This window comes from Nicotiana sylvestris, chromosome 12 (assembly GCF_000393655.2).
Source record: "Nicotiana sylvestris chromosome 12, ASM39365v2, whole genome shotgun sequence".
In the NCBI taxonomy this organism is placed as follows: Eukaryota; Viridiplantae; Streptophyta; class Magnoliopsida; order Solanales; family Solanaceae; genus Nicotiana; species Nicotiana sylvestris.
Window position 1 is genome coordinate 85,621,789 of NC_091068.1, and position 17,872 is coordinate 85,639,660.

At 39.2% G+C, this 17,872-nt stretch overlaps 1 long non-coding RNA gene across 2 annotated transcripts in view; it reads left to right on the top strand.

The window, feature by feature from the left end:
* The window catches only part of LOC138884244 (uncharacterized), a 64,042-nt gene that overhangs the window by 16,867 nt on the left and 29,303 nt on the right, over positions 1-17,872 (top strand). For both annotated transcript variants that reach the window (XR_011404422.1, XR_011404423.1), the window contains exon 2: positions 11,672-11,733. This is a non-coding gene — a long non-coding RNA (uncharacterized lncRNA). The remainder of the gene's footprint in view (positions 1-11,671; positions 11,734-17,872) is intronic.

Genomic DNA, 17,872 nt, shown 5'->3' on the forward strand with positions numbered 1-17,872 from the left:
CAAGATCTTTGATTTCAGGTCAAAATGTCCGACTCAGTGAACAACAATCTTGAGAACCACGAAAAAAATGGTGTAGATGTTCTAGGTGCTGGTGTACCACTGCGAAACCCTAGGAATGCACCAGAGCCGATTTTCGTGGACCCAATCTCGCGCGATGCTCAACACGTCGATGTAAGATCCCACACTAATATGAGCGTGCACCAAGGATACCAACAAGAATCCCAAGAAACCCCCGCTAGGGAAGAACAGGAGGTTAGCCTTCACATTATTTTTGAAATGTTGTAGGCACAATAGCTAGTGATTGCTCAGTTGCAAAGTCACCAGAAAACTCCCAGCATGATAGCGGCGGGGAGATCTCCCCCGATCGAGCAAGTGCCGGAGAGGTCAAGCAACAACGGGTTGGTAGCTAACCCCGCCATCATAAAGATGCTCGAGGACCTCACAAAGAGGATTGAATCGGGCGAAAAGAAGATAGAAGCCAACTACAAAAAGGTCGAGACCTATAACTCCAGGGTCGACCAGATTCCGAGTGCACCCCCGATCCTTAAAGGTGTGGATTCGAAGAAGTTCATACAATGGTTGTTCCCATAAGAAGCGGCTCCAAAACCTATTCCAAAGAAGTTTAGAATGCCAGACCTTCCAAAATGCAACGGTACCTCAGACCCAATGAGCACGTTACTGCTTACACTTGCGCAGTGAAGGGCAACAATCTAAAGGACAACGAGATCGAGTTCATCTTACTAAAGAAGTTTGGGGAAACACTCTCAAACGGAGCCATGATGTGGTATCACAACCTAGCTCCTAACTTTATAGATTTATTTGCCATTCTGGCAGACTCTTTCATAAATGCACATGTTGGTGCCATCAAGGTAGCGAGGGGAAATCCGACGTCTTTAAGATCAAACAGAGGGAGAATGAGATGTTGCGAGAGTTTTTGTCTCGCTTTAAAATGGAACGAATGGAACTAACGCCAGTCTCCAACGACTGGGCAGTGCAGGCCTTCACTCAAGGTCTAAATGAACGAAGCTTGGTGGCTTCAAAGCAGCTGAAAAAGAACCTAGTCGAATACCCCGCCGTGACTTGGTTAGACGTCCACAATCGATACCAGTTGAAGATTAGGGTCGAGGATGACCAATTAGGAGCCCCCTCAGGCTTGGTATACCCGAGCAGGCTACCGGCGAAAGAGCTAAAGCTAAGCAAAGAAAGGTACCAGTAGGAAACACATCCAAAAAGTCTCGCACTATCGGAGTAGAACCAATAGTAGGAGTGTCAGCATCAACATCCCTCACAAAAGCCAAATATGACAAACACCCCTTCCCAACCATATGTGGGACCTTTAGATATGAAATCACCCTTTTGGAACATAGTACAGAGAACCTCTCCACTCGATTCTAGGTAACCCTAGCATCGCCAACATTACAGTCTTAGCGTGATAATCCAGAATAGCATGACATGGGGACAACCAGTTTGTGCCCATAATCATGTCAAAATCAACCATACTAAGAAATAATATTTCAACTTTCGTCTCTAATGCTTTAATGGTCACCACACGACCGATACACATGGTCCACAAAAATAGAATCAACCACCAGTGTAGATACAAGAAAATTTGAAAGTAAAGACTCACGGGCATATCAAAATAGCAGGAAAAATATGATGATACATACGAATAATTGGAAACAAGGTCAAATAATATAGAAGCATCACTGTGGCATACTGAGAAAAAGCAACAATCTCTATCCTAGCAGCGAAAGCATAGCATCGAGCCTGACCGCCAATTGATCGACCTCCCCCTCTAGGGCGACCTCTAGCTGCCTAAGCCCTAACCCAAGCTAACTGAGAGGGTGGTAAAATAACTAGGGCAAAAGTCGTAGCTTGACTCCTCTGCTGAACTGGACCTCTCGCAAGACGTGGGACAATACCTCTTCATATAACCGAACTTTCCACACTCAAAGTGACCCCGCTCTAACAATGGCAGTAGGTACTGAAGCGGACACTAAGAACCAGTGTAACTCTTAGAGGGACCTGGCACAGATGAGCCCTGAACTGATGGAGCATGGGATGAACTTTGAGCTGGGAGGACACTAAGAGATGGCTGACCTGAACGAGCATTATATGAACCATGGTTAGCTGATGCCCCCCGATGAACCGGACAAGCCACTTGAGCAGGCCTATAAGGACGACCCCTATTATGGTGGGACTATCCCCCCTGAGGAAACACCTCTAAAACCACCCTAACCACGAGGCCTATTGGCCTCCGTTTCCTCACGCTCGTGACTACGGACCTGCTCTATCCGCCTAGCAATATCAACTACCTCATCGAACCTAGCTCCTGATGCAATCTATCTAGTCATGACAAAATTTAGTCCATAGTTGAGGCCATCAATGAACCTCCTAATCCTTTCCCTCTCTGTGGGAACCAACCAGATCGCGTGATGAGCCAACTTTAAAAATCTCATCTCATACTGGGTCACGGAAATACCGTCCTAGCGTAGCTGCTCAAACTGCCTATGCAACTCCTCCCCGTAGGTCTGTCGTACAAACTTCTCCAAAAAGAGAATGGAGAACTCGAGCCAAGTAAGTGGTGCAGCGCCGAATAGTCTGCTCAACCCATAAGCCTCTCACCATCTGAAGGCTACCCCCGAGAGCTAAAAAGTAGTAAATGAGACTCCACTAGTCTCCAGAATACCCACCATGCAAAGAATCCGCTAGCACTTGTGCAAGAAGTCCTGAGATCCTTAGACTTAGTGCCACTAAATGATGGAGGCCTAAGCCTCCCAAACCAGCCTAAAACTTACCCAAAATTCACATGAGCCCCTCAGACTCAATCTGAACATGCACACAAGTGTAATTGCATTATATAAACCTATGTGCTCACTTAATATGAATAGTGTGCCCGGACTGTCCATTCATATGAAGATTAAATGTGGTACTCATTAATCCACGTGCCCAACTCTCACTTCACGGCCCTCCGAAAATGTAATGTGAACGACATGCCCTGGTCAGATATGATGGAAATGGGAACATCATGCAGGTGGATAATCTCTGAGATATAAATATGAGCCAACCGTTAGGACGCCATAACCGGAATGAAGTATGCTGACTTAGTCAACTGATCCAAAATAACCAAGACTGCGTCATATTTCCTCAAGGTTTATGGTAAACCTACTTCTATTTCGGTATCTCTAATATCTAAGTCAATCCATACAGTTTTTGATGCTCGTACTTTACCTGCTTGCAATTCAAACACCGGGAGACATAATCAATAATGTTTTCTACCACCAATAGTGAGCTTTCAAGTCATGTTACATCTTCGTAACCCTGAGGTGAATGGACTAAGCGAACTGTGAGCCTCCTCGAGGACAAACTCTCTCAACCTATAAATGTTTGGAACGCAAATCCGGCTCCGAAGCCGTATAACACCATAATCTTCAATCACAACCTTCTTAGCACCACCCCAATGCACTATGTCTTTCAACACCAACAAGCGAGGATCATCAAACTAGTGAGCCTTGATACGCTCCAACAATGATGATTGTGCCACAACACAATTAAGAACTCGACTATTCTCCGAAACATCCAACCTCATGAACCAGTTGGCCAAAGCCTGAACATATATGGCTAATGTCCTTTTTATAACCGGTAAACATGCCAAACTGCCCATGCTCTCAGCCTTCCTACTCAATGCATCGGCCACTACATTGGCCTTCCATGGATGATATTATATGATGATATCATAGTTTTCAATAACTCTAACCATCTCCGCTTCCGAAAATTAAGGTTCTCTGGTTGAACAGGTGTTGGCGACTCCGATGGTCGATATAGACCTCACACAGAATGTCGTATATATAGTGTCTCCAATTCTACAGCATGTGAACAATGATTGCCATCTCTAAAACATGCACAAGATAATTTTTCTCATAAACCTTCAACTAATGAGACACATAAGTAATCACCCAATCATCTTGCATCAATACTGCACTAAGTCCAATATGTGATGCATCACAATACATAGTGTAAGATCCTAAACCGGTAGGCAACACCAACACTGGGTTGCATTCAATGCAATCTTAAGCTTTCGAAAGCTCACCTTACACTCGTTGGACCATCTTAAGAGAGTGCCATTCTAGGTCAAGTTAGTTAATGGTGCTAAGTTAGATAAAAACCCCACCATAACCAGAGATAATAACACGCCAAACCCAAGAAGCTCCAAATCTATGTAGCTGAAATAGGTCTAGGCCAGTTCTGAACTGCTTCAATTTTCTCAAGATCCACCTTGATGCCTTTGGAAGATATAACATGGCCCCAAAAGGTAACCGAGTCTTAACTAAAACTGACACTTTAAAAACTTTGCATATAACTGATGATCCTTTAAAGTTTGAAGACGATCTGTAGATGCAGCTCATGCTCCTCTCGGCTACGAGAGTAAACCAAGATATCATCAATGAAGACAATCACGACGAAATCAGTTAAGGCTTGAACACTCTGTTCACCAAATCCATAAAGGTTGTTGGGGTATTGGTCAAACCAAATGACAATACCAAGAACTTGTAGTGATCAAACTAAGTCTAAAAAGCTATTTTAGAGACATCTGATGCCCTAATCTTCACGTGATGGTAGCACGATCACAAATCAATCTTGGAAAACATCTTTTCACCCTGAAGCTAGTCAAATAAGTCATCAATCCTTGGCAATGGATACTTTTCTTAATAGTGACCTTGTTCGACTACCGATAATCTATGCACATCCTTATTGATTCGTTCTTTTTCTTCACAAACAACACCGATGAACTCCAAGGAGATACAATAGGTCTAATGGATCCCTCATCAAGAAAATCCTGCAACTGCTCCTTCAATTCTTTCAACTGAACTGGGGTCATACAGTATCATGTAATAGAAATAGGCTGAGTGCCTGGAACCAAGTTAATGCAAAAGTCGATATCCCTATCGGGTGGCATACCGAAAATCTTTAGGAACCATCTCTAGGAACTAATTCACAATTGGAACTGAATCCATGGAAGGAACCTTTGCCCTAGAATCATGGATATAGGCCAAATATGCCAAGCACCCCTTCTCGTCCATACGACGAGCCTTCACATATCATATGACCATGCTAGTGGAGTGACCAAAAGTCCCTCTCTACTCCACCCTAGGCAACCCTGACATGGCTAACGTGACAGTCTTGGCGTGACAATCCAAGATAGCATGATATGGAGATATCCAATCCACATTGAGAATAACCTAAAAGTCCACCATATCTAACAACAAAAGATCAACCATGGTGTCGTAGCCCCCAATCGTGACCAAACAAGAGCGATAGATATGGTCCACCACAATAGTTACCCCAACAGGCATAGTTACATAAATAGGAGCACTCAAATAATCACAAGACATATCCAAATATAAAGCAAAATAAGATGATACATACGAATAAGTGGAACCTGGATCAAATAAAACGGATGCATCTCAATGCCAAACAGGAAAAATACATGTGTAGTTGTATCAAATGATTTTGCCTTAGGTCTAGCTAGAAATGCATAGCAACGAGGCTGAGACCCACTAATCTGACCTTCACCTCTGAGATGGCCTCTAACCGATTGTTCTTCACCTCTAGTTGTCTAACCATAACCTTGGGCTACCTCACCCCCCTCTAGCTGGCTAAGTGGGTGGTGGAGCAACTGGTGCCAGAATTATGGCACGAGTACCTTGTTGTGGATTGCTGCTCCTCAATCTAGGATAGTACCTCCTAATATGACCTAGGTCACCATATTCAAAACTACCCCTCGATTGACGTAACTTTTGAGTTTGAGACTGTCCCTGATGACACAAATGACCACCATAATAACTCTATAGTGGTGGTGCACTAATGGGAGCTGAAGGCGCATTAAATACTGGCTACTCGGAATAAGACCCATACGTACCGTGACCATCTGAAGGACCATGGGACACTTGAAGCGCTGACTGAATGGGCCTAATAGGATGGACTCTACCAAATTAACCCCTGCCTCTAAACGAGGCACCACCAAAATGATGAGGCATCTTCTCCGATGTCACCTCCCTACCCTGGCCATGAATCCTCTCGATTCTCCTAGTTATCTCTATAGCCCGAGTAAAAGAAATATTATCCTTAGTCTCTCTAGGTATCTATAAACATATCCACCCTCTCCCTCTCAGTAGGGATCGAGATAACAACATGGAATGGTAAATCCATGAATCTGGTCTCATATTAAGTAACGGTTATGCTACCCTACGGAAGGCATTCAAACTGACTACAAAAGTCCTCTCTAAGTGAAGGGGATGAACTTCCCTAAGAACAATTGTGAGAATTGAGCCCAAGTAAGAGGAGGTAAACACACTAGTCGGCCTCGAACATACTCTTGCTAACACTTCTTCACTGAACTAATCATTTGAAACTCTTTGAAATTGACTCTGTTGTTCTCCATTATACCCATGTTACGTAATATCTCATGAAAACAGTCTAAGAAATTACGGGGGTCATCAGAAGGTAAACCACTAAACTAAGGGGGAAATAACTTGGTAAACTTGTTCAACTTATGCAGCCCCTCAACTGACATCACGGTTCTTTCCCCGAGCTGTGTAATAACAACAAGTTGATCGCCCCAGCTATAGAGCTGCTGAATCTGATACTCGTGAGCCATTTGCTCTAGATTGTGGGTGACGAGAGTTTGGGCTCCTCCCCCAGCCTGAGATATGGCTGGCTCCATAACGAATATAGTGGCATAGGCCACACTCTCTATAAGGCTCACCAGACAGACTAGATCATCATGAAGCACTGGGGTGGAAATGAACCCCTCTAGGACCTGAGGTGGTCCAACCAGTGCAATTGGAATATGGATCTCCTCCTCCTGCCCAATTAAAGGTTCAACAATATGTGATGTTGAGCGTGCTCCGGCTCCAGATCAGCTTTGGATGTCATACGTATCCTCACCATCTACAAGAGATTAAGAGAAGAATAATTAAAACTCAATGATAGAATAAAGTCGCACGATAGAAAAAAAAAAGAGCAAAATTTCCTAAAGCCTTATAGTCTCTAGAAGATAAGTACAAATATACCCGTACCTATCCTCAAGACTCTACTAAGCTTCCTCATGACTCGTGAGACCTAGACAACCTAGTACACTGATATCAACTTGTTACGACCAGAAATCCCAACCACGGTGTCGTGATGGCGCTTAACATCCGCTTTCTAGGAAAGCCAACATTAGCTAAAGAATTAACAAATTTAACAATTTAAAATCAAGATATTAAGAATTGAAGACCAAAATACTCTGAATACATATAATAAAAACATAAGTAACGATGTTGATGCTAAACCCGGAAAATCTAGAGTCACACGTACATGAGTGACTAGAATGCTACAAATATAATTTGAAATGAATTAGAACTGTTCGAAACAAAACAAACAGTAAAACAAGATAGGAAGGGGACTTCTAGGAATGCGAACGTAGTGCAGCTCTACCTTAAGTCTCCTAGATAGATTTGATCTGAGCAAACTTCTGTATGCACCGCTAGAACCAACACCGGGATCTGCACAAAGAGTGCATAAGTGTAATATGAGTACAATCAACCCCATGTACTCTATAAGTATCGAGTCTGACCTCGACGAAGTAGTGACAAGGCTATGATAGGACATTCACTATAAGCTTGTGCGAGTAATAAAGAGAAGAGTAAAAGAAATGTAGAGAAAATGGATAAAACTCATAACAACGAACCCATAAGGTCAACTAATAGGGGGTCCTAAAATAACACCATCTTATAACCTCATATCACAACACAGAAAAATACAACACCATAACTGCAAATAGTTACAACACATCATCTCTCGTTGCGGCACGTAACCCGATCCTAATATCATTTCAATACAAGGTGCAACCCAATCCAATTATCTGTTGCAGCGAGCAACCTGATCCTAATATCATTTTAGTTCTGTTCACCGTCCCAATATCATTTAATTATCATCAATAATTCAATACAACACATTTTAAAATCTCAACATAAAAAGGAAGCCAAAGCATATAAATCACCAAGGAACCACGAGTACAAACACAGAACAACCAACAACTCAAATTCATAATGTATCCTCAATATCATAAGCCAACACGAATCTCGACAAGCCATTAACACAAGAATAGCCAAGAGTTCACATAGTCGGATGTAACTTAATAAAGTGAAACAAGTAAGGTAACGTGAATAAAGGCAAGTAAAGGCATGAAATAGTGGAGATGTTCAATTAATACAGGTGAGAGCATATAGTAGGTAAACAGATATTTATCAACAAATGAATAAATAGAAACAGGTAGAAAATAAATGACAGATAACAAGTAAGACATAAACAGCAATTAATGACATGTAGCAATCAAAGCATATAATGAGATACACCATGGAATAAATGATGACATAAAGATAAATAGCCCACCCCGCGTTCTTTAACCCATGAAAGCACATATACATTCGTCACCTTGCATATACACCGTACCCACAGATAATTCACATAGCAAATAGACCAAACAAGTCCTATTTCCATCAAGTTAAAGTTAACCACGACACTTACCTCTTTCCTGAATCAAATCAATTATCAACCACCGCTTTTCCTTTGTAACAAGCCGCCAAACCAAATGAATCTAGTCAAATATCATTCAAACAATCAAAAATAAGATTTTGAAACAACCCACGAATGAAAAAGGTTCAATCTTTAACTTAATTGAAAAAGTCAACAAAAGTTAACCCGGGCCCACGTGGTCGAAATTTGAGATTCGGACCAAATGTCAATTATTCATTCACCACCAAGCCCAATTATGTGATTTGTTTAGAAACCTATCTCACTTGGAGATCTAAATCTCAATTTTAAAAATTCCTAAATTCTACCCAAAACCCCTAATTTCTCTTTTAAATTCATAGACTTGATATAAAATTCATGGAAAATAGTTGAAATCGATTGATAACTAGTTAAAGTTTCTTACTAATGAATTTGGGAAGAAACTTCTCTTCAAAAATCGCCTCTAGAGAGTTTAGGGTTCAAACAAGGTGTAAAATAAGCTAAGTCCCTGTTTTCCCAACTTTTACCCAGCTGCAAGAATTGCTAACCACTGAAAGTTCTTTGGCCTAAGAAATGTCGCAAATGCAAAATATCCTTCTCATTTGCGAAGGTTCCTCCCTTCCCAAATGCGAACTAAGCTTCGCTTTTGCGAAGCTACCCATAGTCGTAAATGCAACACACCAGCCACAATTGTGATTACCCAGCCCTTCCCAAATGCGGCTCTAGCTTCACAATACAAAGTGCCCCAATCCCAGTCCCCTTCGAAATTGCGATTCCTTGACCGCAAAAGCAAATCTCACAAATGAGAGCTAGACCTTGCAAATGCGAGATTTGAAGGCTACACCAACAAAAATTGAAACTCAGCTATACCAAAACACTCTAAAACTAATTTGGAACTCACCAAAACCCCTCGGGCTCACATAATATCATGTACGCAAGTATAATAACATCCTATAAACTCACTCGCCCCCTCACTTAAATCATCAAACAATATCAAATATCAAGAATCAGTTGCAAAAACTCAAGGATTTCAAGTTTAAAACCAAAATTTTCAATCTTTCATATAATGCACCGAAACATCGTCGGGTCACTCTGGACCCCCAAATAAGCATGCGTACAAGTCTAAAATATCATACGAACCTACTATAATTGTCAAAACATCAATCCGAGGTCGTTTACCAGAAACATTGATTGTAGTCAACTCAAACCTCACTTTAAGTCGAAAATCACATTTTCTATGAATTTTCATGCATAACCTACCCGAAAATTGACACGGGTCATGAACGCAAGTCATAAATCATCAAATAAGACTATGAGTGGTCTTGGAACAAAGAAAAAGGAGCAAGTACTCAAAACAACCCATCAGGTCGTCACAGTTAAGTTGACTCAAGCTAGTATGCCCAAGCCTCTTATGCTATAGGAGGGATATATCGTCCATGACACTTAAACAAGTGAAGTCATTATCAGACAGTGCAGAGGGATCCGCCACGTATATCTTGTTGACTATCTTTCCCTACAAGACTATCTTTTTAATCGTAAGGTAAGTGATAATACATTTTGTCGAGGTATAAGCTATCATGTTTCCTCTATCATATGGTTGTGAGATACTTACAAGTGATGTTCCATTCCATTTACCAGATAAATATTTCAATAGAGTGAAAATAAGATTTACCTACCTTCTTGACTCCTAATGTTAGTGACAATACTTTTTGTCGAGATAAAAGCATCTTGTTTCCTCTATCACATAGTTGTGATATACTTGTCAAGCGATGTTTCAACCTATCAATTAGATAAATATTTTCAATAGAGTGAGAATTAGATTTACCTACCTTCCCGACTCCAATGATCTCACCTTTTTTCCCATTTTCAAAGGAAACATTACCTTCCTTAAAGGCCATGAGTGTAAGGTACCTTTTCTTATTCCCCGTCATGTGTTTAAGCAACCACTATTCATATGCCATTTTTGGCCTCCCACCATTACTTGGACCTATAAAATAAAATTAGAGGTTAGTCTTAGGAACCCAAACTAGTTTGGATCCCTTTCTATGGGCAAAAAAATAAATCAAATTCTTCTTCGCCTAACTTAGCAAGCTTTTCTTCTCAAGAACAAAGTTCTTGTTCCTTAGACTTGCTCTTTCCTTAGCTACACATTCTTTTATAGTGCCCAGTATCAAGTACTGATTTTGTTTTTAGGAAGTGTTAGCTACTTATTTTTGGGATCCCATTTAGGTGAGGAGTTTCTAAATCCAAGCCCCTTCTTGTTGCAACTATGGTATTCCTATAGCCAAGAAAGTGTATCAGAGGACCTGTTCAACTTACATGTTCTATCAAGGACAGTTTTGACCTTTGTCAGGTCCTCTTTTAAAACTTTTATATTTTCTTCCTTTTTGTATAGCTAATCTTTAACCTTCTTTAGACCATCCTCTAGTTTGAGTTGCATGTCACTAGATATTCCTTTACCAATCCCTAACTTTAACTTAAAATTTCTAGATCTAAGTTCTAAAATATAAGTATCAAGTGCACGAACTTGATTCTTCAAAATAGTATTATTTCTAATTTTACAAGCTTTTATTTTCAGTTTTTTGCACCTTATTTTAAAATGTCACACTCTTTTGACAGTTTTTTTTTCAAGACTAACATCCTCAGATTCATCGATTAAAGTTAGAAAAAGTTCTGATAGTCTATCTTTATAAAGGAATTTAATTTTATCTTTTAGGTCAATAAATTTTACCTCAGATTCTTCATCAGGTTCATCTTCAGATTCTCCAATTTCCATAGGAACCCATTCATCATCATCATCATAGTCCTCATCTAAACTATCTTCCCATGTGGGAATTTGAAATAGAGAAATTGGGAATTTTGTAGAAACTTTTCAGAAATCAGAAATGAGGGTTTGAAGGTGTATTTAAGGTAGAAATTGGAAGATTTTGGTATAGTTTGACTCGTAATCGAATGGGTGTTCGAAATTTGTGAATTATGCCGGTTTTGAGGTGCGAGACCGGGGTTGACTTTTTGAGTTGAATTTTTAATTATGGTTAAAGATCTTAGCTTTATCATTTGGAATCACATTCTATGGATTTTATTGAATTTATTTAGTTGGTTTGGTTATATTCAGATCATCCGGAGATCGACACGCATGGGAAGGGCTTGCTAGAGGAATGATTTGACTTGCTTGAGGTAAGTATCTTATCTAAACTTGGTTGAGGCACTAGTTTCCTGAATTATTTGTGATAGCGACGTGCTATGAGTGGCACATATGTGTAGGGTTGAGCCCATATGCGTGCACCAGATTACTATTTCCATGCTTGGAGTAGTGCTTAGCCTATGACATGCCTTGAAATGATTTTCAAGATTCAATTGAGATGTTTCTCCTATTTGAAACCTCCTGCGTACTATTTGTACCAGATATGAGATTTCGTTGAGGTTATTCTTGCATTTGAACCTGATAAACTGCTATTCTTAATGACAATTGTTTGTCTAGCTGTGATAGCACACGTTGCATATGCCTACACTACAACATGTTATTTATATTAGTCCAGGAATATGAAACTTGATAATCATTGATGAAGTACACCGGGCGGATTGTGATTATTGGCATGTGAGTTGTCTATCCGGTTGATATTATTTCCATGTGAGTTGTCTGCTGATCCAGACATTAATATTATTAGCACGTGAGTTGTCCATGCATATCACGACCCAAAATCTATAATAGGTCGCAATGGTTCCTAATGCCATGGTTAGGCAAGCCCACACGTGAACCTCCAATTTAGTTATCCCTTTTTAACTTTTATAAATAGAAGTTTCCTTTAAAATGCCGAAATAAGTAAGATCTCATGTTGTCACTACCCAAATTTTCCTTCGTAAGATGTCGTGATGGCACCTAGTCTCTATGACTAGGTAAGCCTAACAAATATGCGGAATAACTGAAATATAAAACATCAACCGCTATATAAATTAAAATTTCCACTCAACATATATAAATGCCAAAACTCGATAAAATACAAGTCACAAGCTCTAGATATAGTATGGAACGCTCCTTTACATCACTGTCTATAAGATAAAAAGAGATAAGAAAAGAATAGGATAGAAGGGAACTCCGAGGCCTACAGACGTGAGCAGGTGTACCTTGAAGTCTCCAAGCAATAGCACAACACTCTAATATCAAGGCTGATAGAATGTACCTGGGTCTGCACAAAAACATATATAGAAGCGTAGTATGAGTACACCACCACGGTGCCCAGTAAGTGCCAAGCCTAACCTCGGTAGAGTAGTGACGAAGTCAGTTCAGGGCCCTAATGGGAATAATAAAGAACAAAATGACAGAGAAGTGTAACAATAGATATTTATGGAAGGTAACAACACAGAATCAAGAAGATAAATACAACACGTAAGGAAGCAAGAATCTTACAAGTTAAGGAACAACAACAACAAATAATATAGCAATTAGAGGAAATCAGTAGGGGCACTCCCAATGCACCGCCTCATAGTTTCAAAAGTAAATATCTCACAATCTTGCCTTATAATAACAACCGCACGGCAGAAACCTCATGCCACGATAATAATCCGCACGGTAGAAACCTCGAGCCACAATAACAAAACACATAGTAGAAACATCGTGCCACAATAATAATTCGCACGACAGAAACCCAGTGCCACAACCAAACAATCATCTCAACAATAATCACGAAAACCAAAACATAATAAATGAAACAATGATATTTCCAGAAAGGAATCCCATAGTTAAATAATGAATACGGAATCAAAGAAGCATGTAATTCAATTTTATCAACTTATATATTTTCTGAGACCCATGAACAGATGATTGAATAATATGACACATGGATAATCAAGAACATAAGCATCTCTAGCAATTCTATGAATAGAGTCATTTATGAAAGTTTTGCATTTGCTCATTTCATTTGTACCATATGGATCATGCCAAAAGGTAAGAAGGTATAACCTTAACATACTTGAACCGATTCTCTTGACAATCCCTTTAACACCCATTGATTGTGACAACATGTAACGGTGGATCAAAGTAGGGAATAATTTGTATGATATTATCCAAAAAAAATTTACAGTACTCCCTTAGAATCGCAAATTATCACGTTGCTAAGATACTAAGAATTCTCATTTGAATTATTGAAGACGCTTATGAGATTTTGTTGAATTGTTGAAGATGAAAATTCTCACGTTAACATGAATATGCATCTCTCTTTATGAAGTAAGGAGATCCTTAAATTTGTAAGCTCCAATTGCCTAGAACTGAAATTTTGCAAATGGAACATATGTATTTTGATGACTATATTGGAGTCTTTATTAAAGATGGTGGGCCCCACTTTAGGATGACTTGGCCATAAGATCTTCTAGTTGTGACACCAAGTACATGACTTAAGAGTCATTTTTAGCCAAAGCTTCTTGGGTGCCACGTGGGGGAATTTGTCCCCACCTATTAATTATCCACAAATCCTTAATTACATGGTTAATATTTCATTAAAACAATAATTAACTAATTACTCACACAATTAAGAATTATCTCAAATTACTTAAAATACTACTCATTTTTAACACACTTTATATATCATACCATCATGGTCATGTGGTACCGTGTATGGCACTAGTCCATAAATATCGGGTATTATAGCTCGGACCGTATTTTATCCTGAATTGTCAAACTTCGACGAAACTCATTTTCTTCGATCCGCTTACCCTCTCACCTTTACGAATTTACTTATTGCCTATTATAAATAGCATAAATTCTTATAACCTCAAAAATAATCTCATTCCTAAGCTTTCATCAATTTACTTATGGCGTACTTTCACGTACGAAAACATGGGGTGTAACATCATTCCCGCTTTGGAACATTCGTCCTCGAATGTTGACTAGTGCACTGATAGCTCTTACGAATGGTTTTAATACTATACTTGCCATCTAGGTAACTGTTATGTGAATAAATTCAAAGGCCAAGACTTTCCCCCCTTTAGGTATCTTTCTCTTACTATGACTTGTGGTTGGAATCCTTTCAATATCGTAACTGTTGCTACCTTTAGTCATGTAGCCTGTATGACTTTTTTCCTTGCATGTGCGCATGTGCGACTCTTCCCTTCAGTTTTTAGCCAATCTCTAGGCCTCATTTTGGAAATATATACAAAACTTAACAAGATGTCCCGTTGGGCATCTATAGGTGTACTGAAATTCTCTGCTCGGCACTTTGTCGAACTTACGACTATTGTTATATCTTTTTTCATAGACCCGATTATCTATCTGTATGACTTTACTGCATCTAGGTAGGTCATACTTTACCATAAATCTTATTTTGATTTACCTTTACTGAGGTCTGTTACCAAACTCCAGGTTACTCTTATGCTGCTTATCATATATGTATAAGTCTAAGTCCTTTAATATTTCTTCATTAATGTTCATCTTAAGAATGATGGCCTAATCTCACCTCATACTTTAATACTTTTATCCATCCGTTGTTGATTTACCTCGATATTGATGTATAATCTACCGCTAATAGCTTAACCTTTTATGTAACACTGTCTCTAGGGTTCACGTCGCATCAAGGAGCATTAGAAGTGATTTTCCTGATTCACTTGGGTGCGATACTTCCATAATCGTATTTCATAGCATCCCTTCTCTTCTTTTGATATTTTCTTCTTCTAATCATTACTCAATCGAAGGCCCAAATGGCATCCTTTATCTTTCACAATTATACCCTTATTCTACTATCAGGGCAACATTTCAGCTCTTCTAAATGCTATTTATGATGAGTAACTCCTTTGGGTTCATTCAGGATATAATGAGCTTTCTATAACTTAGAGATACCATCAACTCTCTTGGTTTCATGAACTTAATCTTGAGGACGTATCCATTCTCGTCAACTTTTTACTCGCCCTTTCTTATCCTTACTCCTGTCTTCCTAAAACCTTGCCGCTTTACCATACTTTAGATTGCAACCTACACATATGTATTTATACTACTTGCAACCTTCCTTCAACTTGCTTGCACCATTGATTTCCTTATGTTATTCTGGAACATCAAGAAAGACATCATATTGTCTCTAACTCTTCTTTATTCTCATGACTAGGCCTCTCGATACCTAGAAACCATAGGCTAGAAGAAATGCCACTGATGATGCTGCTATCATTCCTAGACACTGAATTCTCGTGCTTTTAGCCTTCTATCCAAAGTATGGACTATCCACAACCTTCTGTATTTGAGAATCTCGTACATTGTTCACCTTTTTTGTACTTACGTTAAAATCGTGTATCGCATCTTCTATCTCTTTCGTGACCTCCCTTTGACATAGCTATAATTCACATCCACAACTTGAAGCTTTATTATAATACTTGTACCTCTGGTGCATACACAATCCGGTGGGAGCTTTATACTGACTTCTTATGAGGCTGTTACTTTTCTAACTGGCTTGATCATAGAGCCGTCATAGAATTTGGTTGTTGTGTTATCTCTTGTACTTCTAATATTATGGGTGATCCTGTAATGTTCTCAATCATGGTTTCTAAAATTTTCTGGGTCCAATAATCAGACTCCTGATTTACTTGGTTGATGTAACTCTTTAGTTTCCCCTTCCTTTTGATCAACCTTTATGTAGGCTTAAGCTATCTTCCGTTATGCGGCTCATGGTAATAGTTATTACTTTAACCTTTCAAGGGCATTATGGAATATCCATGATATAATCTTGTAATTATTCAATCCTTTATATATGACCCAGACTCAATTCTTTCTTTTAACTTATATCAGAGTCCTCTACTGCTTGTATGATTGTCAACATATATGCTGCATAATACTCCGAAATCTTAAGTACGTTCATAACGTAACTAACTCAGGATCATTGATCGAGTAATTCCTTTCGTCCCTTCTCAAATTTCTTTAAATGTAAGCTATTGCTTTTCCTGGTCTTTCTGCCCCCTTGTTGTATACATACTTAGCATTACCTTAGTGTCTATACAACCCATATGATCTTGAATATCACCTTTTGATTTTTCTTCTTCCTATTCATTAGCCATGATAGGTGCCACTTTCTTATGGAGTGCATACAATGTAGTAGTGAGACTGTTATTACAAGATCATTTCTTCTTCAAGTTACTATGCTTAGGTTGAAGCCTTTTTCCTTATTTCCTCTGCTAGTCTTTCGTTGTCGTACTTAACGAGGACCCTCTGACTCTTATAAAGCTGCGAGCTTATTACATCGTATACTCGACGAAATTTTGATGTCCTTCCTCGCCTATAATTATCTGTGGTTACTTACCTCCACGCCCTTGTGCTTGTAGGGTTGCTTTTGAACTTGATATTTTGACTGTCTTCCGAGTGGCACTCTCTTTTCTTTCCATAAAATCCATACGATACCTTTAACTACCCCAACTCCTATCTGAATATTTCTCAAGAGTCCCGATGTCATATATGCGAGATTGAATTCCCCATGTTGGGGTTCACTATGTTTATCTTTCATGATCTGCTAATTTTTCTATAACCTCTTGTCTAGCCACGACTAGGCTCTTCCTGAATCGACTGCTAACTACTCATTGGGCAATTCTCATATCAATATTCTGCGTAATCTTTCTTAGATTATTTCCTTTGTCTTAACTTACCTCTAACATTGGCTCCTTATTTATCAATAACATTCCGGATAGGAACCCTTACTTCCTTTCCTTGACGTCATGCTTGCATAATGTTCTGGAATCGTAGAATATCTGTAGGATTTGAATAATTGCAATCTCATCCCTTTTTTGGTTTTTTTACCGTATTCTTCCTTTACCATTCCATGATTAAACCACTTAGTTCTGACTTCATACCACATTACTCCATATTCCTTCCTTTAGGGAAATACTAAGATTTAGAGCTACGATGATCTACCTATAGATGTTTTACCTCTTTATCTTTGTCGTCTTTTCACATTATTGATGATCCTTACTTGCCTTGCGGTAATCCTTCTATACAAAGGATAATGAAATCCCTTACTCACGAGGGTGACACTTAGTGTGACTGGCACACACAGTCCCTTAAGCTTAACTTTACTCGCATTGCTTGCTTTGGGGAAGCGTCTTCCTGAATGACCTTTAAAGGTTATTCTTCTGTCGTCCATTCTATTATATCTAGAACGCAATCTCTGAAATTCTCATGATGCCGACTCTTATCAAATCACTCAGTCCCTAATTTATGTTTAGTTTATCTTGTTCACCAGTCCATACTGATTTCTATTACTCTGAGATCTAATTTTTCCTTTTGGTAATCACATTAGCGTCACGAACTTATTTCTTGAAATGAGGATACGACTTTATGGCCTATAGTCTC